This window comes from Dreissena polymorpha, chromosome 5 (assembly GCF_020536995.1).
Source record: "Dreissena polymorpha isolate Duluth1 chromosome 5, UMN_Dpol_1.0, whole genome shotgun sequence".
Lineage (NCBI taxonomy): Eukaryota > Metazoa > Mollusca > Bivalvia > Myida > Dreissenidae > Dreissena > Dreissena polymorpha.
This window is the reverse complement of record NC_068359.1, coordinates 87,393,118-87,404,538: the sequence shown is the minus strand read 5'-3', so window position 1 is coordinate 87,404,538 and position 11,421 is coordinate 87,393,118. Positions and strand designations below refer to the sequence as shown.

Genomic DNA, 11,421 nt, shown 5'->3' with positions numbered 1-11,421 from the left:
AAATTTATACCAACGATACAAAAGCTACCACGATGCATAGTCTAAGGGACATTCCTATTAGCCTGGGAGCCGTTTCATCAACGATTTACGGCTAGTTGTAAATTACGATTTACATAAATTACGATGTTTCAATGAAATCGCGTTTCATCAAGCAAATCGTAAATTAAAATTACATAAATTTCATACATAAATATACGACTGGGTAAGGGCACCCGTAAATTAACGTAATGGCGGTCGTTTTTGTCATCCACGATGACAGGAGACGAAAAATTACCAATGCCAAGGCTTTTTAGGGAGAGAATTGTTCTCGAAAACCTAAGAGATGAGAACATTGCTTCGATATATCGTCTAAGTAAGGGCGGAATAGAGCGATTGTTGGTTTTGATCGGGGAAGACAAAGCACCAACTTGACGGCGAGCTCATTCCGTCGCTTAGGTATGTAAATAAGGCGAAGAAATAACTGATTTAAACAAGTATATTTATAAAATTGTATTTATTTTCGAACAGCAAATAAGTAGAATTTAACCCAAAACTTTAGAGTAGTTGCCCTTTGTTTACTCAGCATTTGACAACTCGGATTTTGCAAAATGGTTGATAATAAGTAATTGTTGTAGCTATCTTTTCTTAATAAAAGCATTCGATGATTACCGGTATTAGTTTAATCATTTATTGTTGTGTTTCTTTACAAATGACTTTATGTTAAACTCATTCTATTTTGTGTCGACGTGTATACTTATACTTATCGATGACATTAAGTGCAGACTGATTTACCCCACCCGCTAATGTTGAACTTGTAGTTGTTCTACTTCTAAAATGTTGTGATTGAACAATACTTTACCTCGAAATTGTTGATTATAACATCATGATCATGAAAATGAATATGACATCATGCTACTGTTTGTGTTTGCTATTTTTAAACAAGTTTATTGTATTGGTGAGTTAAGTAGCAGTCGTCGAAATTCGCACTAGTCCGACAGAAAAAACTAGTATTTTTTCTTTCCGGCCTGTAGGAAATCCAATGTTACAAGCCCGACGTGCTTGTACAATTAATTTAACAGAAAACGAGTTCCACTTTCATTTTCAATATTTGTAAACAAAGTGTTGAGCCGCTTAAATCAACAGCCGCTTACTAGTATGTTTTAAAGGGGCCTTTTCACAGATTTTGGCATTTTTTTTAACTTATTCATTAAATGCTTTATATTGATAAATGTAAACATTGGATCATAAAAGCTGGTTTTAGGTTTTAAAATCGTCAAAAGATACATATACTGGCTATATTAGAGCATGGTTAATGTTCAGTATTACTGTTTCCTCACAAATATAACTAAAACGAAAACTTACGAATCTGAAACAACTTTTTCAATTTTGTCAATTTACCAAAGCGTGAAAAGATCCCTTTAACACACTGCGCACACGTACTGGGCAATCAGCCGATAATTGGATTACTGCGCATAAAGCGCATGGTTTTGTGGTTCCCGGATTACCGGTACTGTTATGTAAAATAAATGTTTTGCGTTGCGTTCGGGGGCACAGAGAGTAATGGCTGAACAGTTGTCATTCAAGTACGTCGTTGAAGAATGCGAATCTGAGGTAACTGTGATTGACGCATTTGTCAACTGGCTTTTCGTAGAATAACCTGGCACTTAATTGCTTATATATTTTCTGGTGGTTCAGGTTTGCTCTCTCTTTCACATGGATATATGGGATGCATTTTTGCTTATTTTTCACCTAAACTTTATGTATATATTTATAATTGTGATTTGATTGAAATCCATGTGTGAAATTAATTTCTTCTTATTTCAGGTTCCGAAAGAGGCTGGCTCAGATGACGAGGAAGCTAACTTGGATGAGGATGAAATTAATAAGAGATTTGTATTGTATTCTAAAGATTGAATAAATGAATGCTTCTTTGGATGTTTTATGTTATGTTTATCTGCATTTTTAAGAAAAATGTTTGGGCTAGTAAAATCTGACTCGGGCTTGTTCAAATTCCCATAGTACTAGACCGACTTGCTTGTAGATTTAAATCTGAATTTCAATGACTGAAGTAGTCCAAATAATTAGACGTAAGCTACCCCGCTTACGTCTAAACGGCTACCGTCGTTTTCCTATAGCAAATTGAGTTCAACTTAAACTTCAGTTTTTCTCGTTAAATCTTTGCTAATGCATAAAATTATCATTAATCAGACATAAATGTGAGCGATTACCTCTTAAATGTATAAAAATTGTGCTTTAAACCACTTACGTACATTTTTAAAAATAAACATACACAACACAATTCGTGTGTTTGTCGTTTATAGAATTACATTGAATTATCTTGAACGAAATTATTTTTTGAATAGGTTACACATAACCAATTGTTGTTGTACAACAAACCACATCACTTTAGCTTTCTGTACTCTTTAATTAAATGGCACCTATATGTGTGTGTTAAAACTACCAGTTGCATCACGGAGTGTATATTGTTAGGAGATGAATCGAGTATTTGACCCTTACTGTAGTAAATTCAATCTTATGCAAAAACTATTCATCCGATTTTATTGGTTTATACGTTATCTTGTTGCTTATTAATTCCTCTTTCAAAAAATATACGTTTTAGTATATTCCCGTTGTTATTAATGGATTTATAGCGAGATAAACACAAGAAATACACATTTTATGTTTTACCACCGCGCGTTTTACCGTATTGTGGCTATCGATCTTGTACATTTAGCGTACAGCGAAGCGCCGAGGTTATACATTTTGATGTACCCACTCACGTCTTTTGTTGAATTATAGTTTCATTTCTCGGCCGATTTTGACAAATTATATATCATTAGAAAGCTTACGTTACGTAGTAAACAGATATATAAATATATGTTAAGCTTTTCTTCTGATTTCGACAGCCGGCGAGTTATAACTTTAACTTTGGCAAATATCATACCGTTTTGGAGTTTTAGAATCCAGATTTACGGTTGACATGTTCGTACTTAATACTAATGTGTAGCGTTCTTCTGATTTCGACAGCCCGGCGAGTTATAACTTTAAGTTTTGCAAATATCATACCGTTTTGGAGATTTAGAATCTAGATTTACGGTTGACATGTTCGTACTTAATACCAATGTGTAGCGTTCTTCTGATTTCGACAGCCCGGCGAGTTATAACTTTAACTTTTGCAAATATCATACCGTTTTGGAGTTTTAGAATCTAGATTTACGGTTGACATGTTCGTACTTAATACCAATTTGTAGCGTTCTTCTGATTTCGACAGCCCGGCGAGTTATAACTTTAGCTTTTGCAAATATCATACCGTTTTGGAGTTTTAGAATCTAGATTTACGGTTGACATGTTCGTAGTTAATACCAATTTGTAGCGTTTATATTTGGAGTTCAGTTTTAAAAATTACATCTTGCTTAGGAGAATAGAATTCTGTATACGATAGAAAAAAAAATGTTTAAAAACGAAAGTAATTAAGGAATGAAGGCGGAAGAAAGTAGCGCGCGTTCCTAACGCACTGAACTGATGCTACGGTCTTGGCGATTATGCTTTTGATTAGAAACCGGCCATTGAATTTCCTTTGCCATGATTATTATATTTTTTATGGAATATATTGTAGTATTTTGTTCACGAAACATATCAATAAAGCTTTTTATAAATAAATTAACGATTTCAGCTCTTGTTTATAACACAGAAAGGGTGTTAAATTTATGATGAAACAGCGTATATAGCGGACCCTCTCGATTTTATTCGGCTTTGCATGCATACTTGAAATAAAATGGGTGTCAAAAACATTCATCGTTTGCTGTTAATTATCAACGAGGGAATTATGTATAATTATATGAAATGTTATTTACCTTAAATTATCAATTTATTAAAGATTCTTGAAAATCACGGTCGGTGTTACGCGGGTCATTTCGTATTTTGACATCAGGGCATCATGTCCAACTATTCAAAATCAGATTTTTTTTTCACTGGGACGATGACGACTTAGATTTAGACAGGTAGACAGATAGTTTATTCAGACTTATACAACAGTACATCGTCTTCAAGTCAAATATATAAATTATTTTTAGACGAATTGTTAGTTGATTACACATATAGCAGTGATGATTCTGAGAAAGTTGCCATGTGTCTTATCCGTGTAATCTAGAGTCCGTGGTTTGAGCATTTTTATCGCGGTGTTCAATAAAAGATATCTCAATAATCTTGTTTATTGATAGATCTGTGGTTTTATTTCCCCTGTGTTCAGCACAAACCAATTGTCTCGTTATGATCAGATACTGTGCCGACCAATACTAAATAACACTATGGTGTCATACGCCACAGCAGGGACCTATACTTGTGATCATGGAGTCTAAGTGCAAGACTTAAACAAGTATGTTGTTTCGCTTGCGGTTGTTAAAGCCAAAACGGGGCTTCCCAGCTGGCACAGCTGCTGATATTCAGATCTGAATACTTAAACTTATTTAGACCTTATTCTTAACCGTTGCGCGTTTTACGATATCGGATTTTAGGCGGGAATACAACTCAGTGAAACTATTCAATTTCTTATACAACATTAAGCATATTAACAGTTATTGAAATTAACAATATCAGCGACATATTTTTAAAGACTAAACACCTTTTCAAGTATCGAAGTTAACATGTCAATAAAATATATTAATACCAAAAAAGGTTTCATTTAATATTGTTCACATTTAATCTTTAAATGAAAGTGTCGCTTTAACTATTTCAGTGTCTTATTAAGCCGCGAATCGTTTGCTAAAACAGTTAACAAAAAGGGCTACACGTTCTAATTCTTAATGAACTACAAAAATAAGTATAACATAATTAATAACGTCCATAAACACACACAGCAAGATCAAAGTTTTAATGGAAAACTAATATGACATTCCACGTAAATTATTATTTTCGTCTAAATCGAATACTATATATAGAGAAACGAGGTATTTATAACCGACCAATGAGGTAACATTATGCAACTTTCAATTTACACAGTGCTATATGGCAACAATATGGAATTTGAACAGTGGTAGTGTTTTAAGGTCTGGACTATCATTACTTGTAAGTTTTTATAAACATTTTTCTAATTCAATTAGTAAAATAATGTTTATATTTTATGTTTAATAATTTATTGCATGATTAGTCTGTGCTGTTATATGAATTTGATGCCGTTAAAGCTTCCGACATGAATTCATGTCGGAACGATGCTATTGCAAAATAACGTTAAACGATATGAGGTCGATGTAAATCGACCTCATATTTATAGGAGTAGTGAGTTAAGTAGATGCTGATGGTACCTCATGTATTTAATAATTGTAGAAAAATCACCATAATTGTTTCTATATTGTTCTCATTTGATTACAATGTTGTTCGATTGGTCATTGTCAGCTCGGATACTACTTACCTGTACCCCGGGTACTCTTTACGTATACTTACGTCATGTAGAGCTTACCCTGTTACAGTTAATATACTTTAACACAGCCGGAAATTTAATGCTAAATGGGTTGTTGTAGGCTTAATTTTTTTAAATTATGTTCACATTAATGTCATTTTTTTTCTCAAATAGTCTTTAAATCATCGAAATTTATAGTCAAAAAGCATGTTGATGCATTTTTTTCAAAAGGTAAGTTTTATTTAGATAAACAATATCGCTTTACATTTATCTGTAGTGCACCGTACCACATCGTATTTTGGGCAGGAATACAACTCGGGTACAGTCTAATAAGGACCGGGTACGTTTAAGTATATTAACCTTACCCGAGGTACATGCAAGTATGCTTAATGGTACCAGGGGTACATGTAAGTAGTACCCAAGCTGTGAATAACCACTCGAGCGTGAGTAAAGTAGATGTCTTGAATAATTGCAGAACAATTACCTTAATTATTTCTATATTGTTTTCATTTTATTACAATTTATTTATTTGTCAAATTCAATTCTGCAGTGCTATAAATATGCACCCTCCATATAAAAATTTTTTTTCATGCATATTGATGGGGCTTTTTTTATTTTTTTACTCCTTTTCTGCATTCCTCCCTTTTGTGTTGGTAATGTGAACATGAAATGATGAGCACTCTCATGTTAATGAATAACTTTTTTTTTTTTTATAGATTTTGGCATATTGCATATTGCCAAGGGAGATGTTTACTGAGGATTCCATGCCATTAATGTGCAGGTTGTTGCTGACACCAGCATGAGGTAAATGTAAATACAGTATTATGATTCATTACCTTATCATTAAATTTAGTATAAAGCAGATAAATACCATAAAAGGTTGAAATAAGCGTAATGCTTATCATCTTTGACATCTAATAATAATTAGTTACGTACATGCGCAAAAATCATTAACTACCACAATAAGCACCATTAGCACTCTGTGATCAAGCTTTTGTACTTTTATGTGTTAGCCAATGCAGCTATCAGTATTATCTTTAAATATTGTCTTAAGTTACATTATTTCATCTAGGTAACTAAAATATAGTGATTTGATAATACTTAGGATAGTTTTGTGAAACTTATTGAGATGCTTTCCTACCTTAATCTAACAATATTAACTGTGGACTGCTGTTTTATCAAAGACAAAGCATCTGCCCAATAAAATATTTCTATTTACAGCAATATCTGAGCACCAATGATGAGGGTCATCTGCTGGGAGATAGTGGGTATCCGTTAAGGACTAACCTGATGACCCCTTAACCTCATCCCTCCCATGCTGCGGAACAGGCCTACAATGACCATCTATGTAGAGGGTGGGTAGTAGAAAGGGCATTTGGAGTGTTGAAATCACGAGATTGGTAACATATTATATAGGTTGTGAAATATAGATCTTATTAGTGCGAGATCAACTTACCACACAGTATTTAAATGAAGTATTAGTGCCAATCTCTTTCTTGTGCCTCACAGTGTCTTAAATCAAACATAACTTCTAAAGCTTGATAACGTACAACTTTAATTATCAAATTTTAGAATTTATATGTAAATTAACTTTTATTATAACTGAGGGTTGTTTGCATGTATGAATATGATGTTTCATCAAAAAATGTCTGTTTAAATAAACTGATGTTTTATTCATTTTATTTTAAATCTTAAAATTTCATTTTGCTTGTCCTCAGACTCTATGTATGAAATATTGTTTACTAGTGCATTTAAATGATATTGTGCATTAATAGTGAATACAGGCACAAATAAAGTGTTTATTAGGCTATATATTATATATAATTAATATTGAAATTAAATTAATGTCAATGGTATCAGGACAATTTAGTCACTTAGACAAATGTCTATGTTAAAGAAATACTTTTGATATTTGTTTAGATATCTGCATGCCACTGGTGGATGTTGGCCTTTCAAGTCCAATAAGTGCTGTGAAATATCAACTGTGTACATGCCCCTGCATAACCTGTGTCTGGATTCAAACGTTCCACTGATAGATGAATTGGTTGGAAACGTGATGGAACCGGAAGTTATGAACAACACACCAGTACATCGAGCAGCATGTGATAAGAGGCACCAGCTGATGAAACTGTTTCATAAAAAATGTTAAAAAATTATAGTAATAAATGTTATAAAGTGATATAGATGGCTTGAGTCTTCTCTGAATAGGCAGAGCTACACTTCTCAGCCAAATGGCGTAAAGTTGTGTCATAGCTGATTTGGAAGGATTGGTATTCCTGGTCGTCTAGACACAATAGTTACAACAGCTGATGTTTGTATGTTTTATAATTGTGTATGCATAATTTGTCTAATATTTACTTCAAGGTTATAGGTTTGTGAAAGAAAAAAATGCCAATGTTCTGAGGACCAATAAAAAAGTTATGTGTTAGATATTACCATGTGCTTGATTTAATATTTATTTTAAAGGGAACTTTTCCTTAATTTTGGCAGATATTTAAGTTTTTCATTAAACGCTTTTATATTGATACATGTAAACACTGGATCTAAAAAGCTCCAGTAAAAAAAGAATACAATTAAAGAAAGATGAAAAGTAACTCCTACAGGGCTCAAACCACTGAGCCCTGAAGTAAAAGCCTCACACTAAGACCACTTGTCCGTCCGTGTTGATACAATGAGTGATGTATTTTACACTTTATATAAGCAATCCTCATCGTGTCACAAAATGTAACGACAACAACAGAACTCTACAAATTATTCAATCGTCGAGTGTTGCAGCAGTTAGTTGCAACGCTTTAAAATTTTATAGTTTTTAAATCGTCAAAAGATGCATATAATGGATATTTTAGAGCATGGTAAATGTTCAGTATTACTGTTTACTCACAAATATCATAACTACATCAAAAGTTTGCGAATCTTAAACTTATTTTTTTTAATTTAGTCAATTTACCAAAACTGGAAAAGGTCCCTTGAATATTGAACAGTTATCTGAGCTCCAGAAAAGATCATATACTCAAGGTACTTTTCCCCATTAACAATTTTTCAAGTGATATTTTACCCACTGACTTTTGCTCTAAAAGGTGTTGTCTGTAATGAACATTCTCAAAGCCACATTAAAACAAGGGCTGTTAGTAAAACATGCATGCCCCCCATATGGGCTGTCAGTTGTAGTGGCAGTCATTGTGTGAATACGTTTTTTGTCACTGTGAACTTGACCTTTGACCTAGTGACCTGAAAATCAATAGGGGTCATCTGCCAGACATGATCAATGTACATATGACGTTTCATAATCCTAGCTGTTAGCATTCTTGAGTTACCATCCGGAAACCATTTTACTATTTCGAGTCACCGTGACCTTGACATTTGACCTAGTGACCTGAAAATCAATAGGGGTCATCTGCAAGTCATGATCAATGTACCTATGAAGTTTCATGATCCTAGGCGTAAGCATTCTTAATTTATCATCTGGAAAACATTTTACTGTTTCAACTCACTGTGACCTTGACCATTGACCTAGTGACCTGACAATCAATAAGGGTCATCCGCCAGTCATGATTAATCTACCTATGAAGTTTCATGATCCTAGGCCTAAGCTTTCTTGAGTTATCTATCATCCGGAAAACATCTGGTGGACAGACCACCCAAGCAAAACAATATACCCCTTTTTCTTTGAAGGGGGGCATAAAAAGTGGGCTTGTAAATGTATCGGTACTTTATTATAATAAGTGTGCTGTCTATAAATAAAGATATTATTGTCATGAAAAAAAAGAAGTTCTCCAGTATATTAGATTGTTTCCGAATGTATTTACTCACTTTTACCCCTTTATGATTCTCTGTTCAATTATTTAGTCATCTACCGTTAAAATATGTTGTTTACCTGTGCATTTTTTCTATTTTTATTGAAATGTTTATCATAATTATGTTTATGGTATTTGATAACAGTTGCTATGACTAGTTTTCAATGAATAAAACACAAAGAACATTCACAAATATTTATTATTAATCAGGAAGTACAATATATTAACTGGGCATGGTATTATAATTCATATGACAATTTATATCTTACATGATATTATGTGTAATAATAAGTTTCAAAGACTCACTGAACACCATCACATGTAAAATCAATTAAAAGTTCCAGAAACAATTGAGCAATTTAAAATTTCATTTTTTTTAAAAGAAAAACCAGTTCCTCATGATTATTGCTTATGTCCCTCTGAATGGCATATCTTTCCCTTGACGCCATCAACATCTCCTCCCGAGTTTAAGTTACGCTGTTGCTTCATTCTTCACATGTTGCTGCAAGCAGATAAATTTACTAGTTTATACATTTAACAGAACTAAATATTAAATACACAACATATGACACTATGGTCATAATAAGTTAGCATGCCTACATGACTTGGTTTTGTCTCTGAAAGTTGGTTTTTGTATTGCAAAATTAACCTAGCTTTCTGAATTTAAACTCATCATTTGTGTGTGACACTAATGCTCTACATTCCAATTTCTTTTTTAAGTACATTGATGTCGAAAGAATTAAATAAAAAATACCTTGACACACAAGTTCATACCCTGGTAAATAGCTTACCATTAATAAAGTTAAATGAAAAAATGCAGCAATACTTTATCACCATAAAACAGAGTACAATGAAAAACAAGAGCACCGCAAAACAGGTGTGAACACTCCGCTGCGGGCGCATTTTTTAACGAATAAAAGCTTGTCAGAATTATTTTAAGGTCACAGTGACCTTCACCTTTGACCTAGTGACCCAAATATGGGCGAGGCTTGTAGAACTCATCAAGGTGGAGCTGCATATGAAGTTTCAAAGTTATAGGTGGAAGCACTTTGATTTTATGGCCAAAGTTCAATACATTGACAAAATGTTGAGGTTTGAGCATGACGCGGACGACAAGACACGCTGGTTATGACACTAACTTGGGTTTTCTCCGAAAACAGCCCAGCTAAAAATTGAAAACATAAAATGTTACATTTTAATTGTAGGAAATAATTAGCAGTAAGCTTTACTATAATCTATAGAAAAAAACTAATAATTACTATTTGTTGCTTCTGCCTTTAGTTTTATGTTTTAACGTAGCTGAGTGACACAACTTCTGTTTGAGTTTTGACAACCGTGTTCTCTGTCCATTCAATTTTGGTCCTTCAGCCAGTAATAACATTTTGTTTTCTGGAAAAACAAAGAAATGAAAACTGCATTTGTGATCTTTACATGTAACAGTTTTGCAGAGAAAGCAATATAAATCAATGTTGATTATTTGCATCTTGTGAATCAACACTATAATAAATTATTGTGGACAATGATATTTATTTAATGCTTTCCGGTGGTTTATAGAGAAATATCGGTGGATTAAAACTGATAATTTCACTGTTTCAAACAATGAAAATTATCAGTGAGAATTATCGATAATTTTCACTGTTTACTGTGAAATGACGTCATGTATTTGACAAAATGACAACATAGTCCTAACGACATTCTTAAGTACAACTCTTTAACAATGTATATAAACTGCGAAAAAAGCATAAAATAAAAAGAAAATTTGTTGGATTCGGTGGAATATCGATTTTAATTCACTCGTGATCATAGAAAAAATATATTTTCACTCGTGGCTGCTCAACTTGTGAAAATATAATTGTCTATGATCACTTGTGAATTAAAAACGATAATCCACCGAATCCAACAAATATCATCTATATAATAGACAAACAAATAGCATTCTCAATGATAAGACATTTGTTATTAATAAACATGTTGTGTCATGTGAATCTAATACCTTATTGAAATAAAATATTTGATAATTGACCACAAAAATGCTGACATGACAAACTTTCAATCCATGATGTCTTGTTATTGTCAGCCGGAATTCCGATTGGTCTATATTAAATTATTAAACTGTTAATTGATCTACACCACAGTCGCATTTCTGCATAGACAGAACAAACAATTAATCTAGCCAATATATTTTTATTTGTGGATAAAGAATAAGCAAAAAATAATCTTCATTCTTGTCAATATCAATTACCGCTTTAGAGT

The 11,421-nt window shown here is 33.0% G+C and overlaps 1 long non-coding RNA gene across 3 annotated transcripts; it reads left to right on the top strand.

The window, feature by feature from the left end:
* The first annotated feature begins 559 nt into the window (after positions 1-559).
* LOC127831826 (uncharacterized) lies at positions 560-7,520 on the top strand. 3 transcript variants are annotated; one of them, XR_008026513.1, is made up of 4 exons: positions 560-590; positions 6,091-6,178; positions 6,596-6,729; positions 7,295-7,520. It is a non-coding gene; the product is annotated as an uncharacterized LOC127831826 (long non-coding RNA). The 3 variants fall into 3 exon arrangements; XR_008026514.1 differs by lacking the exon at positions 560-590 and adding an exon at positions 5,688-5,714; XR_008026512.1 differs by lacking the exon at positions 560-590 and having other exon boundaries at positions 6,022-6,178; positions 7,295-7,519.
* Positions 7,521-11,421: the final 3,901 nt, after the last annotated feature.